The sequence below is a fragment of the Bufo gargarizans genome, chromosome 3 (genome assembly GCF_014858855.1).
Source record: "Bufo gargarizans isolate SCDJY-AF-19 chromosome 3, ASM1485885v1, whole genome shotgun sequence".
NCBI lineage: Eukaryota > Metazoa > Chordata > Amphibia > Anura > Bufonidae > Bufo > Bufo gargarizans.
In genome coordinates, this window is record NC_058082.1 from 538398889 (window position 1) to 538417597 (window position 18709).

Sequence of the window (18709 nt, forward strand, 5' to 3'; positions counted from 1 at the left end):
TGTTTTGACATCACAGCACTTTGTAAGAAGTATGTATGTATGTATGTATGGACAGCAAAGAAATATCATGCACATTGCATATACATTTTCCTGCCACACACTGCATACCACACACAAACACATAGTGCCAGATTTATGATCATCCCTTTTTACGGTAGCAGTTTATCCGTCAGTAAGCAGCTTTACAAAGTTTGCACGTCCTTACGAAAAAGTCGCATGTTCTATTAAAAACTCTCATAAGGCCTCTTTCACACTTGCGTTGTCCGGATCCGGCGTGTACTCCACTTGCCGCAATTACACGCCGGATCCGGAAAAACGCAAGTGTACTGAAAGCATTTGAAGACGGATCCGTCTTCAAAATGCTTTCAGTGTTACTATGGCAGCCAGGACGCTATTAAAGTCCTGGTTGCCATAGTACTAGCGGGGAGCGGGGGAGCGGTATACTTACAGTCCGTACGGCTCCCCGGGCGCTCCAGAATGACGTCAGAGCGCCCCATGCGATCACGTCATCCATGCGCCTGGGGCGCCCTGACGTCACTCTGGAGCGCCCCGGGAGCCGCACGGATGGTAAGTATACTGCTCCCCCGCTCCCCGCTACACTTTACCATGGCTGCCAGGACTTTAGCGTCCCAGCAGCCATGGTAACCATTGAGAAAAAGCTAAACTCCCGGGTCCGGCAATGCGCCAAAACGACGTTTAGCTTAAGGCCGGATCCGGATCAATGCCTTTCAATGGGCATTCATTCTGGATCCGGCCTTGCAGCAAGTCTTCAGGATTTTTGGCCGGAGCAAAAAGCGCAGCATGCTGCAGTATTTTCTCCGGCCAAAAAACGTTCCGTTCCGGAACTGAAGACATCCTGATGCATCCTGAAGGACGGACTGTCCATTCAGAATGCATTAGGAAAATCCTGATCAGTATTCTTCCGGCATAGAGCCCCGACGGCGGAACTCTATGCCGGAAGAAAAGAACGCAGATGTGAAAGAGCCCTAAGATAAGCATGGTCCTCACTGGAGTGAACTAGCGCATTTTTTTTTTTTTGCAACTTTTTAAATTGTTCCAATAGTAAATGTGTCTAGAGATTCATCTACATAAGAAAACACGTCCACTTTCATAAAACTGGCGAGCATAGTGCAGAGCAGGAGAAACTCGCAAATTTGTGCGCAGTTTTAGCGTTTGCTCATTTTCTTGCGACTTTTTCACTCCATTATTCTGACTTGAGCTAATGATAAATCTGGCCTCATGTCTTATTGGTCTGGAGAAAAATTACAAATTTCTTCCTGCCATTATTTGCTGGTTCATTTAGCGTTACCCAGGGTGCACCCCATATCGTACCGTCGCTTCACTAGACAGGTACATATCAGCTCAGCTGGCCAATATCACATTGCTCATACCCCACCCACATACAATCGCAATACAATCCGATCTTATAACGTGAACATTAAATATAATATTTCCACCTTCTAACAAATACTTTTTGCTGTGTTTTGGATGATATCTATTAATAATCCTTGTATTTCCTAAATTTTGTAATACATGTTTGCATCTTTATCCTGCAGCGCATGTTGAAGAAGGGTTATGACCGGACCCGGAAGCAGGCCGAGAAGAGGGCGATTGTCGTGGGGGTCGTCAAGGCCTTACCAAAAAAATTTGGGCGGACCCACGACGAAATTCAAATTGTAAAAAAATGGTCTGACCTGAAAAGGAGGCACCCGGACTGGGTCAAAGAGCACAGTCAGAGAGTCTGCCCTGGTACTTTTTTTTTTTTTATCACCCGTTACAAATTATTACTTATTTTTACCTGTTGTGAAACATAGCAAATCATCCCTTTACCTCATATATCTCTATCTCGCTGTGAGTGTGTGTGTGTATATATATATATATATATATATATATATATATATATATATATGTTGGTAAGGCTGATTAGTCAGCCTGCATTTGTGGGAGGGGCGGAGGCTCTTCATATACGAGCCACACCCTCACTCACAGGTGTGTGTTTTCAGGTGCACAGCTGCTGCTGGGTGCCATTAGCACACTAGCTTCTCTGGTGGTAGGAGTCTTTCTTTGCAGCATGGAGCTTGTTATTTTGCTCTCTGCCACCATAGCATATACGCGCCATACTACGTAAGTAGCTTGGGCCGGGGCCGTCTCTCCAGGCCGGTCGGATCCGACTTTGCTAGCGAACGGGAGGCTTCGCCTCAGAATCTGCTACCTCAGGTTTGCTCGTTTGAGCCTAAATACTTCCATTTGCTTTTAATTTTTGTTTGTTGGTAATAAGAGTTGGTTCCTATAAATCTTACAAGTTTCACTTTGCTTCGTTCGTCTCGTATGAAAAGTTTCTTTACAGCAATCCGGCTGAAGTAAGAGTTACCCGGGCTGCACGTGACGTCATGTTTGGAGCCCGGACGCATCGTTTATTGTTTAGGCCTTTTGCTGTAGCTGTTCCTTGCCATGTGTCTCCCCCCCGCCTCCCCCCGCTACCACCATCTTTAAACTTCATGTATTTCACTTTTGTAAGCCGTGTACCGGGGTGGGCTCCCCAGGATACAGCAAAGTCACAGACATGGAAGCAACACTGACACCAGCTTTATATGCAAGAATATAAACTTTACTTTGGAAACAGTATTAACACAAGTACAAACAGTATAAGTAATACCCCAGGCCCACAGTCACCGTCCCTGTCCGAGGGACAGGCCTAGCCTGCTGGCGTACACAGCAGAGCCTACAAGTCGCACTGTGCCGCTATAGAAGACACACCTAACTGGTGGCAGATGCAACAGAGCCTGCAAGTCAATTGCTGCGCTGCAGTTCAGTACAGTAAGGCCTAACAAAGCTATAACCCTATCTAACTAGCGCATACAAGGCCTAGGCTAGTCTCTGTTACTTTAGGCGCCAAACAGTAAGTACAATTGGTAATCAGGTGTACTGACCTGCATCCTTTTTGGGCCCTAGGATGCCACTTACCCGGGATGGCCACCAAGCTCTCAGCAACCGTGCGGCCTTGCTTGATGCTAAGGTTTTCTGTCCATACACTGGAACTGGTCTTCCTGGGACAACCTCTCTTTCAAAGTGCTGGATCCAGAAAGGGGACAGCAGATACTCTCCTTCCCTTGAGTTCCATTCACTGCCGGACATCCGCAAGCCAGGATGGAATCGGATTCAGCCCTTCACAGCACAATCCTTCCACCATGTCAGATCAACACTTACTGGTTCACCCAGAAGCATGCTGACTGTGCTGCAAAACAGCGGTCTCTAGTGCCCGGAATGCCAAATGACAGCTCCAGTACAATTTAAACATAAATATACAGGCAGAGCTTATCTACAATCTCATACTTTCATGCTCCGCTGTTATCCTGAGCGGCATTTACACTTTTGGCTTTTATTTAATGTCTTATGCTGCATCCGCACGTCTTCACTGTACTGCACTTTTCTACTCTTGGTTCGTATTCACTCAGATTGGTCTCACATTCAAGCTGCGTTCACCTGTTGGCTGTTACATCTCATTCCGTCCCCAGCCGACAGCCGGATCCGTATTACATGCCTGTTATTACATGTTGTATACTTGGCTTACAGCCATAACTGCTACTGTTACTCCGTTTTCATGCTCTGGACGCACCACCCTGGTGTTCCCACCTTGCTCCACTCACAACCAGAGCTGCGTTTATACCAATTTTCATGCTCTGCTTATACCCAAAGTTGTGTTCACACTTCTACTGCTACACCAGGTTGTATACCCCACTCACCAAAGCCGCTTTCCATGTCTGCGGTCACATCAAGTTAATATTCCGTTCACATCCAAAGCTGCGTCCGCATGTCTGCTCTTCACATCTTGTCCTATACTCCTTTCACTACTAGAGCTGCGTCCACATGTCTGCTTTCGCATCACGTCAATACTCTGATCACTTTCAGGTTGCATTTATACGTCTGCTTTATACCATGCTTTTCATGCGCTACCCATACTCAAAGCTGCGCCTATACCATGTTTTTAGGTACCACTCACATCCAAAGCTGCATTCTCCTGTTTATTGCTACATCATGGTTTTGCTCAATCTCACCGGGGCAGTCTGCACCCACCGCTCTGGTACCTCTCTCCTGACAAACATAACTGCGTTCTTTTCAGGCTTACGTTACCTTCCTTGGTGGTCTGTTACATTCCATAGGCCTGGTTTCTGTTTAATCCTGGTTCGTATTCACTCAGATTAGTCTCCTTTTACTTCTGGTTCGTATTCACTCAGATTGGTCTCCTGCCCCAGTTCACCAAACAGCTCCTCAGCGGAGGTCAGTGGGCCGATAGGAGTACGTTTCCTGCTATGTTTTCACAAGCTGTTCATTAGTTTGTCACGATAAGAGACTTCTCTTAGCGAACTTGCAATGCCCCAGGCATTTCATGTTTACGTTTATGGTTCGCGGTGGTTAGTGTTTTATGTATGCACGTGCTTCGGATTACTAATGTCTATATTTTTAACGCCTGTTGGCAGTCATGTTCCTTAGGCCACCTTCCAGCCAATCCAATCATTCAAGTCGCTTCATATGCCATCAGGTCCGGCTTACATTTTAATTACTTATCGTCACCGCAACGTCATCCCTGTGGCTTCGGGGGCCCTATGACCGATCCGGCCTCATGGCTCCAGGGGCCCCTAGACCGCTTTTCATGTTTTTCTTGTTAAGGGTACGACATGGTTGTAGGCTGGTTAGTGTCCCAGGTTTCTGTTGGAGGTTATGCGAGTCCATGTCTTTGTCTTTCTAGGTTATCGAGTCCCGGTTGCTTACTAAACCCGTTGGGTTAAGGCCCAATCTTTTCCCCAGCCGTCCTTAATTCTAAGGTTCGCATCCCAGCGGCTGCCCGGCCCCATGGGCCCCTGGTGGTTGCTTCAGCCCCATGGCTTCAGGGGTCTGACCAATGGTTGTCTGTCCACCTGTGCAGCTATGCTTTTGAATGACTCATATCTTTACCTGCTTGCCAGCTTATGTTATTAATTTTAGTTATGCCTTCGTCTTTTCAGGTCATGCAGTTGAACTATTGGGGTCACCTTCCACGGCGGTCAGGTCTCGTTCCTAACGATATTTCGCCTTGCATGTTATTCAGGCCACGTAGTTTATCTTGGGTATCGCCTGCCACATCGGTCAGGCTCATGGTTTAATTCACGTGCACCTCATTCATGTCACTTTTCATAGTTACAATTCTATACAAAAAAAAAACTCGGCCCCATGGCTTCGGGGGCCCGACGACCTGCTTCGGCCCCATGGCTTCGGGGGCCCGACGACCTGCTTCGGCCCCATGGCTTCGGGGGCCCGACTACCTGCTTCGGCCCCATGGCTTCGGGGGCACGACGACTGTTTTCAAACCTGCTGGGCTGATTGCCCGGTTGGTTGTCCATCTGTGCATCTAGGCTGATTTGGCCCCTATGTATCGCACACATACCTGCTTCCCTAATTTCCTAATAATCCATGTTGATCCATGGCTTCGGGGGCCCGACGACTGCTTCGGCCCCATGGCTTCGGGGGCCCGACGACTGCTTCGGCCCCATGGCTTTGGGGGCCCGACGACCTGCTTCGGCCCCATGGCTTCGGGGGCCCGATGACTGCTTCGGCCCCATGGCTTCGGGGGCCCGACGACTGTTTTCAAACCTGCTGGGCTCATTGCCTGGTTGGTTGTCCATCTGTGCATCTAGGCTGATTTGGCCCCTATGTATCGCATACATACCTGCTTCCCTAATTTCCTAATAATCAATGTTGATCACTCATTTTATGTTTTGACCGCAAATTGGTCCGGTTCGCCCTACAGCATTATTGTCATGTCTTACGCAGATATTTCGTCTTTCTTTAATTGTTCATGCTTTCGTTCAGGTCCTGCCAGAGGAAGAACAAGTAGGGCAATTCGCTCTAGCATTTCAGTCTCTGATCGTAGTCGATCATATCTTGTCAACCAGGTCCCCCCCCGCGCAAAGTCTTTGCCTTTTTACCACGACCAGGAATTCATTTTCGCCAGTAGCTTCATTGCATTGCATTCCCTCACTCATGGGAGGGCATAGACAGAATCTTGTATATTATGGCTTCATAGCTTCTTACCCCACTAACCTCCGACTCCCTACAACCACGGTGAATCGGATTTTGGACAAGGTCCAGCATTTTCTCACGGTAGAAGATTCAGATAGTAGGTCGGTCTTCACGTCTCAAGCGGTTCTTTTTGGCCCTCATTCCTGCATAGTCTAGGCAGTTAGGCTTTGGTCCCACGATCTCCTGACGCTAGGGCATTGCCAGTACTCGCACTAGAACCAAACTTTACAAGTTTCAGTTGGTTTTATGATCCATTTCACAACGTATTCTCGGTCCTCCATTCCGCTTTGGTGCAGTATCCGCAATATTGAGCATCATGTCTCTGGCCTTGTCATCCACAAGATGGGTTGTAGGTTTCCTACTGGTCTTGCCTCACATACCCTGAATTTCCGCTCTAGATCCCAGATGCCTTGCAGTTGGCTTGGGGATTAGTTTGTACATGCCATTCAAATTCCTTTTCTATCCTACTTGGCTTGGTTTTTGCCCACTTATAGGCCTACCCACGATCATGGCTTAGGGCACACAACAAGCCATTTAGTCAGGTCAGCTAAAACACGCCTAGCTGGGTTAGGTTGTTCCTGTTGTTTTCTCCCTAGGGTTCTTCGGATACCTCTTGGCCGTAGCCATGACCACAAGTTGGTAAGGCTGATTAGTCAGCCTGCATTTGTGGAAGGGGCGGAGGCTCTTCATATACGAGCCACACCCTCACTCACAGGTGTGTGTTTTCAGGTGCTCCACCCTCCCTCCCTTATCTTCTCATTTCCACAGGGTATGCCCACTTATAGGCCTACCCACGATCATGGCTTAGGGCACACAACAAGCCATTTAGTCAGGACAGCTAAAACACGCCTAGCTGGGTTAGGTTGTTCCTGTTGTTTTCTCCCTAGGGTTCTTCGGATACCTCTTGGCCGTAGCCATGACCACAAATATATTTATCCACACAGTGCGGTAGTGATGTATGATGTAACCGGCTGATTTTGTACTTTGCACACACACACACACACACACATAATAATAAATATACAGGGAGTGCAGAATTATTAGGCAAGTTGTATTTTTGAGGATTAATTTTATTATTGAACAACAACCATGTTCTCAATGAACCCAAAAAACTCATTAATATCAAAGCTGAATATTTTTGGAAGTAGTTTTTAGTTTGTTTTTAGTTTTAGCTATTTTAGGGGGATATCTGTGTGTGGAGGTGACTATTACTGTGCATAATTATTAGGCAACTTAACAAAAAACAAATATATACCCATTTCAATTAATTATTTTTACCAGTGAAACCAATATAACATCTCAACATTCACAAATATACATTTCTGACATTCAAAAACAAAACAAAAACAAATCAGTGACCAATATAGCCACCTTTCTTTGCAAGGACACTCAAAAGCCTGCCATCCATGGATTCTGTCAGTGTTTTGATCTGTTCACCATCAACATTGCGTGCAGCAGCAACCACAGCCTCCCAGACACTGTTCAGAGAGGTGTACTGTTTTCCCTCCTTGTAAATCTCACATTTGATGATGGACCACAGGTTCTCAATGGGGTTCAGATCAGGTGAACAAGGAGGCCATGTCATTAGATTTTCTTCTTTTATACCCTTTCTTGCCAGCCACATTGTGGAGTACTTGGACGCGTGTGATGGAGCATTGTCCTGCATGAAAATCATGTTTTTCTTGAAGGATGCAGACTTCTTCCTGTACCACTGCTTGAAGAAGGTGTCTTCCAGAAACTGGCAGTAGGACTGGGAGTTGAGCTTGACTCCATCCTCAACCCAAAAAGGCCCCACAAGCTCATCTTTGATGATACCAGCCCAAACCAGTACTCCACCTCCACCTTGCTGGCGTCTGAGTCAGACTGGAGCTCTCTGCCCTTTACCAATCCAGCCATCTGGCCCATCAAGACTCACTCTCATTTCATCAGTCCATAAAACCTTAGAAAAATCAGTCTTGAGATATTTCTTGGCCCAGTCTTGACGTTTCAGCTTGTGTGTCTTGTTCAGTGGTGGTCGTCTTTCAGCCTTTCTTACCTTGGCCATGTCTCTGAGTATTGCACACCTTGTGCTTTTGGGCACTCCAGTGATGTTGCAGCTCTGAAATATGGCCAAACTGGTGGCAAGTGGCATCTTGGCAGCTGCACGCTTGACTTTTCTCAGTTCATGGGCAGTTATTTTGCGCCTTGGTTTTTCCACACGCTTCTTGCGACCCTGTTGACTATTTTGAATGAAACGCTTGATTGTTCGATGATCACGCTTCAGAAGCTTTGCAATTTTAAGAGTGCTGCATCCCTCTGCAAGATATCTCACTATTTTTGACTTTTCTGAGCCTGTCAAGTCCTTCTTTTGACCCATTTTGCCAAAGGAAAGGAAGTTACCTAATAATTATGCACACCTGATATAGGGTGTTGATGTCATTAGACCACACCCCTTCTCATTACAGAGATGCACATCACCTAATATGCTTAATTGGTAGTAGGCTTTCGAGCCTATACAGCTTGGAGTAAGACAACATGCATAAAGAGGATGATGTGGTCAAAATACTCATTTGCCTAATAATTCTGCACGTAGTGTATGTGTGTGTGTGTATATCTAGATAAACAGCAATCATCAATCTGTATTAGGGCTGTTTCACACGAGCAGATGCCGTGCGTGACATCCGCTACGTGAATGACAGCCAAGACCCGATTCACAAGTGCTCAATTTCATAATTTATTTTTCTGAACTGACTTGAGGATCCATTCATCTCTAAGGGGGCCGCACGATGTGCGTCCCGTCTCCAGAAAAGCGGACCCGCACTTCTGGTTCCACATTTCAGTTCTTTTTGCACTAAATATAACTTCGTCTTTTAGGATGTCTGATTAGATATTCATCATTGTTGTAATAAGTACCCTAGACAGGTACATATCAGCTCAGCTGGCCAATATCCGATTGATCAGACCCCACATACAATCGCAATACAATCCGATCTTATAACATGAACACTAAATATAATATTTACACCTTCTAACAAATACTTTTTGCTGTATTTCTGATGATATTTATTAATAATCCTTGTATTATTGTCCTCAATTGAGGCCAAGAATAGTCATATTATATTATTGACATTGACGTGCGGTCTTAAATGCGTCACGCACATTGCCGGTGTCCTTTTTTTTTTTTTTTTTGTGTGGGTGGATATGAAAAAGACATTACGGATGTTTAAATTGAGCCTAAATCCAAATGTTGTGTGATTTCAGGGCTTCCAGCGCCAGCGGTCCGCCGCCGTCTAACCACGGCGGATTTGGATGTAGTGGGGGTCTCCACAGAGGAGGATGAGCAGGCGGGCCCCTCCCACAGTCCTCGAGGTGCCACCAACCCACCTGATGTGGGGATTGTTGTGGAGGTGTCTGACGAGCCCGGACCCTCTCAAGGGCCAAAAACGTCTGGCCCAGCTCCTGCTGAGGAGGATACCACCACCCCAGCTCCTGAGGAAGAGGATCAGGCGCTGGTTACCACCCCGCACCAGGAGGGTAAATATGTGCACACATCATTGTAATTATGTATACATCACATATTTAGAAACATTAACCCTCAGTACCCAATGCCCATTTCTACTTTAACGCTAATTAAACATTTTTCTTTAATGTTAAACGGTATCTATGTTTGTGCTAATAACTTTAAAACGAGTTTACTGTTCACGGGCATAGTTCTATCTTATCGTTACACATTGTACTTCATGACAGTGGTAAAACATAGTCAAAATTTTAATGGCATCTTTGTTAACGAAGTAACTAATCTAAAAAAATATTAGAAATAAAATGATATAATCAAAATAAAAATTTCAAATGATACTACAATATAGATTAATAGAGATTAAATAAATGTATAAGTTTACAATCGCCATATGCCTATATCATGTTTATATAATTTATTAACAGAAATATAATTAACAATAACAGTTTGGTTATGCAGTCACTTTTTGAGGCCTACATAGTGTCAGCGACAAATAAATAACCCCATTTCAGAAACCACACACCCTCTATTTAATCCAAATTTATCCTATAAAGTCTGTTAACGATTTAATTGTCCAACGGTAATCTATTAAAATGTTAAAAAAATTAAAATAATTTGAACAAATTATAAATTATGAACTATTTTATTTGAAAACATTGTAGTGTTTAAATCATAAAAAAATCTTAAACGTATTACGAACAATATGTATATTTACAAACAGTTGTGCACAAAACCCTTAACTTTGGTCGCACAGCAGGCTTCCGACTGCAAGGAGCACAATATGGCTTTAGGCTAAAGGATTTAAATTAATGGTAATTGGAAGCTATGTCGCATGTTAAGAGAAGACGCCCTTATGTGACCCTAGAGTTGAAAACAAAAAAAAGTTATTTAATTAGGCAAACTACACCCCTCAATGAATATGCTAAGCAATTAGATCAATCCGCAATTTTACATAATGAGCCAACGATTGTCTTCTAGAAAAAACCGTTCAAATTGACAAAAAAAATAAATAATGAATTTACACACATTTTTTTTATTAAATAAGTGGTTACAGGACTAAATGCACCCCAGTGCAGTTCCACTTTTAGCATATAATTCACCTGAACACCACCACATATGTGAATTTATTTAATTGGCTGTAGAGTTGTAACAGCCAATATCAGCGCTTGCAGGGGAACAAAACACTGGTGTTTCCTGCTTCACCTCTAAGGCAACAGGTGCTGTCGTACAGTCTTTTTTAGCATTTGTCACCTCCACATGACACCTACTTACCCCCCCCCCTTCAGCTACGTAGCAGCAATGCTTATGTCTTTGAAATACGTCCAATAGGAGAGATCTAGACAGCAGGTGTTTGACAAATACCTGAAAAGGCCTTATTTTATATAATTGGCTAGCTGCTCTGGACTAGTAGATCGGCTATTAGACCACGGTTAATGAGCCATTTTGTCCCCAGGGCAAATATTTTATATTTGGCACAAAAATAGTACGGAGCAATTTTGAAAGTCATGAAACACTGCACCCTACAATTATATAGCAGGTGATGAAGATCATAAAATTAACAATAATAATGGGACAACAAAAACCACAGTAATATCAAACAACAAACATGCACAATAACTCTTTAATCTACATAAACTAACATTATATAACACAACAAATTTTATTTAAAACTACTAAAATGTCACTAAATAATCTAATATAGAACTACATTTATTATGGTATACTTTAAAAATGACACTCAAATTCTCTGCACTTAACTACATACTACACAAAATTCAATAAATGACTTATTGTTAATTGATATATTTATCTCTTGTGTTTTCATAACAGTAATCAAGAAAATTTCTGCTAAAATTGCTCTAATGCAAAAGAGGCATGGGTAAATCAGGCAATTAAGAGCCCTCATTCAAAAATCCCAAAGAATGCTGCAGGAATTTGAATGCCAATATGGGGAGGACCTGAAGGAGCTCGCAAGCCTGCAGGAAGAACTGCAAAAGTTCCCTTAATTTTATTCTAATTTTTTTGTTATTAAAAAAGTTTTCTTAAGTTATATTGAATCCATACTTTTTTTTTCTATAAGGTTATGTTTTTGTATAATTTTAACTGCAGACTTATCAGTAAAGGAGCCTTTAGTCCACGTTGAAAGTCAGCAGGGTTCGGACAGACAACAGCAGTAAGTACATCTTAATAGTGTAGTATAAGGCCTACACATAAATACGTTTTTTCATGACAGCAGCAGCAGGTAGTGTTGTATTATGAGGCATATACATAACAAATCAACTTGATCAAGACAGCAGCAGGTAGAGCTATAGTATTCTGAGGGCTACAAGTCACCTTTAAATGTACAGCAGCAGGAGCAGCAGGTATTTATAGTGTTTTATTATAAGGTATATACATAACAAATCAACTTGATCAGGACAGCAGCAGCAGTTATAGCTAATGTTATATTCTGAGGCATACAAGTCAGCTTCATCTGGACAGCAGCCGTTGGTAAAGTTAACATTGTAGGTTGATTTGTAAATTGAAAAGTCAACTTTATCAGGACAGCTGATGGTGTTGTATAAGAACTTCACATAGCTACAAAGGACAAACAACTAGCTTGACATAACTCTGTATGATCATGACAGACAGCATCTGCAGCTGGTAGATATTAACGGTCGAGTATAATCTCATCCTAACTCAGCAGGACATGCTGCAGCGGGTAATGTGTATTCTCAAAAGGCTGAATGCTAACTCGCCATGATCAGAACAGACCGCAGCAGAATCCACAGTAGCTAGATATTAACAGTGGATTATACGGCCTACACATAACTCTCAATAATCAGGACAATAGAAGAAGTCAATGCTAACGGTGGAGTATAATGACTACAGAGAATTCTGAAGTATCAGGCCAAGATCAGCATGCAGTAGGTAAGTTAAAGTAGTATTCTAATTACTACACAAAGTTTGGCATAACTAAGCAGTACTAGAGAGTGTCAAGTTATTATATTTCAGCAGACAAAATTTTTTAACAGATGGGGATGTGGAAGACCGATTATAAAAGTATAAAAAAACAGATTGAACCCCCAAGTACAGCATGTGTATTCATCGCTTACATATACAATGTTGTCCTAATAAAATAAACTATCTAGATCAAAAAATTATAACAGTTCATTATTATTATATTTTATTGAAAAGGCCAATATAACATTGTACAAGGATAAACCAGGTGGTTGACGAAGTAAAAAAGCCATTGTCTATTCAAGATCTTCTCAAGGTTTTGTCTGAAACCTTAGATAACATTTATTGCTAGTATATTAGATAAGAGAAAGAAGTGAGTGGTTCGATTTTTGTATGGAATACTAGTGCCATCTAGTGTTAGGGTAAAATACTAGAGGGAGGTTATATTGATTATAAAGTGAGGTCACTAGTTAATGATAAAACTTGGCCAAGCCCTTTCTAAGATAGGATAAAAAGATGGTATGGGCTGACAGAAAGGATCGATCTCTAGAGCTCCATAGCTCTCTCTCTGAACATCATCAAAAGACCAGATCCAGCCCTGACCACCTTTTCAGTCATTGGAGGCAGCCATCTTAGAACCATTGAAACTGATTTTTGCTAGCTGACATTTTGGTATAGTATAACCTTACCTATATTTTATAGGATAATTAATTTAATATAATACATATCTATATATATATATATATATATATATATATATATTCAATTAACCATACTTTGTGTATAGTATCTGTTTTGGAATAAGATGGGGGTGTACCTGCAGCATCATCCTGAAAAATAATCCAATACAGGGATATTGAAAATATACTAGTGAAAGCACGGTATTATCTCCAAGGAACTGAATTCAGTTCTAGACCAGTATGGTTGATAATATATATATCTTTATATAGATAAAAGATAAACCAGATTTGGGTTTAAACAAACATTTGTCGACTGAGAGAAATCAAGTACTAAATTGATTTTAAATATAATTGAGGGGTATTATTATAAGAAGGCATAGACTGTCAATCGGAGACAGCATAAATATTCTGACAGAGTCAGTTTAAAGATCTTCAGGAACCAGAAGCCATAATTGTTGCTCCTACCAGAGAGCTGATCAATCAAATTTACCTAGATGCTTGGAAATTTGCATACGGAACTGTCGTTCGTCCAGTTGTAATCTATGGAGGAACACAAACGTCTAATTCACTGCGCCAGATATTTCAAGGCTGCAACATCCTTTGTGCGACACCTGGGAGGTTACTGGACATTATTAACAAGGAGAAGATTGGGTTGAGCCAAGTGAAATACCTTGTTCTGTATGAAGCTGATTGTATGCTGGACATGGGTTTTATGGAAGATGTAAGAAAATTGTTGTCAAGTCAAGGAATGCTCTGAAGACACCCCAGTAGCAGGACAGAACCTCCTGGGAGAAACCCACAGTCCTTCAACAGACAAGTAAGGAAATCCCAGGGAAAGATAAGTAACCCTGATGGGCAGATGCATTAGAAAATAAAGCAAGCATCTAATACCTGAGGAAGATATATTTTACCAAGGATTTAAGCCACCCTTTAGGCATCCGGGCCTTGGGATAGAAAGCCAGACAGGAGTTCTAGAAAGGACAGTGTACATTGATTCTGAGGAAAGGTACAACCTGTCTCTGAGTGCATTGTGAATTTACCCTCTGCGTATAACCAAGACCTAGAATCTGTTACAGTTTCGTGACTCATTGTGGCCGCGGCGGTCGCAGTTCGTCACAGGCTAAACTGCTGGAACTTTTACAACTCATAGGCCATGAGCGCACGATGGTTTTTGTGAAAAACAAAAAGATGGCGGATTTAATTGCAACATTTCTTTGTCAAGAAAAAATCCCCTGCACAAGCATTCACGGGGACAGAGAGCAAAGAGAGCGGGAGAATGCTCTGGGCGACTTCCGCTCTGGACAGTGTCCTGTGATTGTTGCCACGTCTGTTGCTGCCAGAGGATTCGATATCGAGAACGTCCTTCATGTGATAAATTTTGACATCCCTGGCGATGTTGACGAATATGTTCACAGGATCGGCCGAACCGGATGCTGCGGCAACACTGGAAAAGCCATTTCTTTTTTTAATAAGATTGGTGATGACGAGCAAAAAATTGTCCGTGGACTAGTGAAAGTTTTAACCGATGCTCACCAGGAGGTACCTTGTGCCGGCATACATAATTCCTCTGGGTAGCCATCTTATATGCTTCTGGCATATGTAAAAAAACTGTGAACTCTCATCTTCCTGAAGCCGGGGTCACCTATGATATAGATAGACACTTTTATTACCACTACTCTGTGATGCCGGCTATAAAAGGTCATAAAGGCTATACCAGGCCCAGCTCATCCTGTCCTTTAAGATACACCCCGGTCACGTGAGGTCTCTGTGTGTGCGCAGACTCTGTCACAGACCACTAGGTCACAGCTCAGGGATCCGGAGCAATCGGATCCATAGTTCGTGACAGTACCTGCTTGGCTTGAAGAGATGGCGTTCAGTGCCCATGGCATGCCAACATTTAGTTCACAGCCAAGCAAATTTGCTTCAGTGGATACCAGGAAGAGAGGTGACTTCCAGGAGGACAACGGTTACAGCAATGCTGGCATTTCACAACCTGCAGCGCGGGTGGCAGCGGAGGAGGACGAAGATTGGGGCTAGTCGGACGTGGTTAAGCAGATGAGACATTCTTACAGATTCAGTTTTACATGAAACAATATGTTGTATGTTTGTAAAAATGAGAATTTTGTTTATCGCACTCCAGTATTTAAGGTAGTAATTTGCCGTTAGGAAATTTACTTATTTTGGTTCATTGTAAATGGCTGCTCTGAAAACTTTAGAGCACTAAATTAAAGTTTTCTTTACTTTGAAAAAAAAAAGACCGTAATTTATAATAGAAAATTATTGTTTAACGCACATTAATTAACCTTTGTGTGAACACACTATTACCTTTCAAATGTATTATTGAACAAAACTTTAGATTACAAAATACAAATCTACATTCAAAATGTATAATAAATATATATAGAGTATCAACCAAATTTTAACAAAAAATAAATTTATACTTTTGAAAAAGTATCTTTATATAAAAAAAAGTATCAAATTATCCATACTGTGATCCAAATTTCAACCTCAATAATACAATATTGCATATTAAAGTTTTCTTCAGTTATATTAGTTCCATTATTCAAAAAAATTTGAAACATCAAATGTGTCTGAAAAAAAACAACAAAAAAAAACAATTGATGAGTCAGCAAAGAAATAACTAGCATGATTCTGATATAGTGTCCGTTTGTTAAACTGGACATGTTGGAGCATAGCTTCCTCAAAAAAGACATCAACATGTGATGCAATGAGTAGAATCACTCACAAAATGGTGACATGGCTTCAAGATTATTATTCTGTCAGCAGGTAATTTTGAAAGATTAAAGTCTATTATTATATTACACTAGCATGTGAAAATAATCATTATATAATTGTCAAGAAGTAAGATTACATTTAAATGTATATATCTATATATACATGTGGCAATAACGCTCCATTACCAAAACCGGATTACCACACGGATGAGTATAACGCCAGTAACACCCAACCATGTAGAGAGGTCAACACGGAAGCCAGGCATCCTTTCCAGGACAACCGACAACACCATGTTAGAACCTAAGTCCGCATTAAAATAATAAATAAAACAAAAAACTTTCATTAGGTTTATCAATCAGTCTTGTACAATGTTAAGTGCACAAAACCTTTTGAAAATGGAAGCCCACATGCGGTCCCCACCTTGCTAAAGTAAGAACCACAACATGGACGCCAACAACCCAATTAAAGCAAAATTAAAATTTTTAAAATAAAATAAAACAAAATAAATTATTTTGGTGAATGAAGCGTAAAACCGCATGAATGTATTAAACGAAAACATTTTTATTCTATCTATATTCCAATCAAATTCTTGACAATATACGATGAATAGTGCACATTCACAAATATTAAACATGAACACCATTTTATGAAAATAATAATACTCAATACTTGTCATATTACAAGGGCTAATAAGTGGTCCATGCTGGTTCTCCTTTGCATGATCTTGAAAAAAAAAAATCCACAGTTAGATTTTAATAATTTAGTATATTTCAGACACATTACTTGGCAGCATTAGGCCAGACAGTAGCAGTAAAATAGTAACGCAACAGTAGAAGGCATACAAATCAAAGGGCCAAACAATTAAGGATAACTACTGAAACTACCATTAAAACAGAAAAATCTGTTATCTAAAGGCCACACATAGCTAAACTAAACTCTGCAGGAACAGGGCAGACAAAAGCAGGTAAATGTAAACACCATAGTAAAAGGTCTACACCAAGTTCGCCTAACCCTGCAGGATAGGCAGCATCATAATTTAATGTTAAAATTGGAGGATAAAGAGTAATTAGAAATACATGTTCAGGACAGACAGATGCAGCATCAACTAGATGGAATTTTGAAATGGTTGAGCATAAGGTCTACACATAACTTGGCACAACTCAGTAGGAAATGCATAATCAACATTTAAATATAATGATGTAGTGTAAGGACTAAACAAAAATCAGCCTGATCAGTAAATTCAATAGCAGCATCAACAGGATGGAAGATGGAAAATGTCTAGTAAAAGGCCTAAACATAGCTCCGAATAACATATCAGGATAGTCAGCAGCACGTTCAAAGTTGGCAGCAGCAATGAGTACTGCTGAATGGGAAACCAACAGGCCATGGGAAGCCCATAAATTAAATATGACATGTCAGTCAGCAGCACGTTCAAAGTTGGCAGCAGCAATGTGTAATGCCGAATGGCAAACCAACAGGCCATGGTAAGCCCATAACTTAAAAAAAATGCAACTCTGACAGCAGCAGGTATTCAGTGTGCTGAGGAAATTTGATGACATGCATGATAATTAAAAAATTTGGCATTCTAGAATGATTATTTTGATTATATTAAGATTTTGCTTCATAAATAAAAATGTATAATATATAAATAAGTAAATATATAAATAAATATTTAAAATAAAAATAAAAAACAACGTAGTTTTGGAGGGAGAGACAAGGAGAGGGATGGACAAGGGACCCTTCAACGGCCTGAACCGACAGCGGGGGCCAAGAAGTCACTGCCGATCCAGGACTCGTTCATTTTAATGAATGTAAGTCTGTCCACTGAGTCTGTGGACAGACGGGTCCGCTTGTCCGTGACCACCCCACCTGCCGCGCTAAATGTCCGCTCAGACAGTACGCTGGAGGGTGGGCAAGATAGTAACTCCAGCGCATACTGAGCGAGCTCGCGGCAGGTGTCCAGCCTGGCAACCCAGTACTCCATGGGGTCGTCGGTGCTCATGCTGTCGGAAGCACCAACGGACCCCATGTAGTCTGCCACCATGCGGGCCAGCCGCTGGTGGTGACTGCTGCTGCTGCTGCTGGTGGTACTGGGTCGCGCAGACTGGTAGAACGACCGCATCTCACCCATAAGGTCACCTGCTCGGCTGGTGCTGCTGGGGCCAGCCACCTGCTGGGTGAGATGGGCGGGGAGAACTAGAGCGTGAGGCCGAGGGTTGGCCTGCTCCAGACGCTTGATCAGACAGGCCCGCAGTTGATCCATACGGGCCTGTCTACGGCTGGCTGGGATGAACTGCTCCAGTTTCCCCTTGCAGCGAGGGTCTAAAAGGGTGGCCAACCAATAATCTTCCCTCTCCTTGATTCTCTTGATCCGGGGGTCCCTCCGGAGGCATCGCAGCATGTGGGCAGCCATAGGGAAGAGGACAGCCCGCTGTGACTGTTCATGGCTGCCCAGGACCATGACTTCTTGGTCCTCCTGCTGCTGTTGCTGCTGCTCCCGTTCGGAGCTGCCCCACCCCCGGACTAACGGTGCCCCCAACACCGTCTCTCCCTCCTGACCAGGCCCAGACTGCTGGACGTCTACAAATTCTTCCTCCTCCTCCTCGTCTTGGGCCTGGTCTTGTTGGAGCATTGCTGCCTCCTCTTGCTCCAACAAGGCACTCTCCCCAGCCTCGAGCAGGCGATCTAGTGTCCTGTCCAGCAGGAACACTAAGGGGAGCATGTCGTTGAGGCCGACATGCTCCCCGCTGACCATCTTGGTCGCCTGCTCGAATGGAGCCAACACGTGGCAGACCTGCTG

At 42.6% G+C, this 18709-nt stretch overlaps 1 pseudogene; it reads left to right on the forward strand.

The window, feature by feature from the left end:
* Window positions 1-12242: 12242 nt before the first annotated feature.
* LOC122931744 lies at window positions 12243-15210 on the forward strand (annotated as a pseudogene).
* Window positions 15211-18709: the final 3499 nt, after the last annotated feature.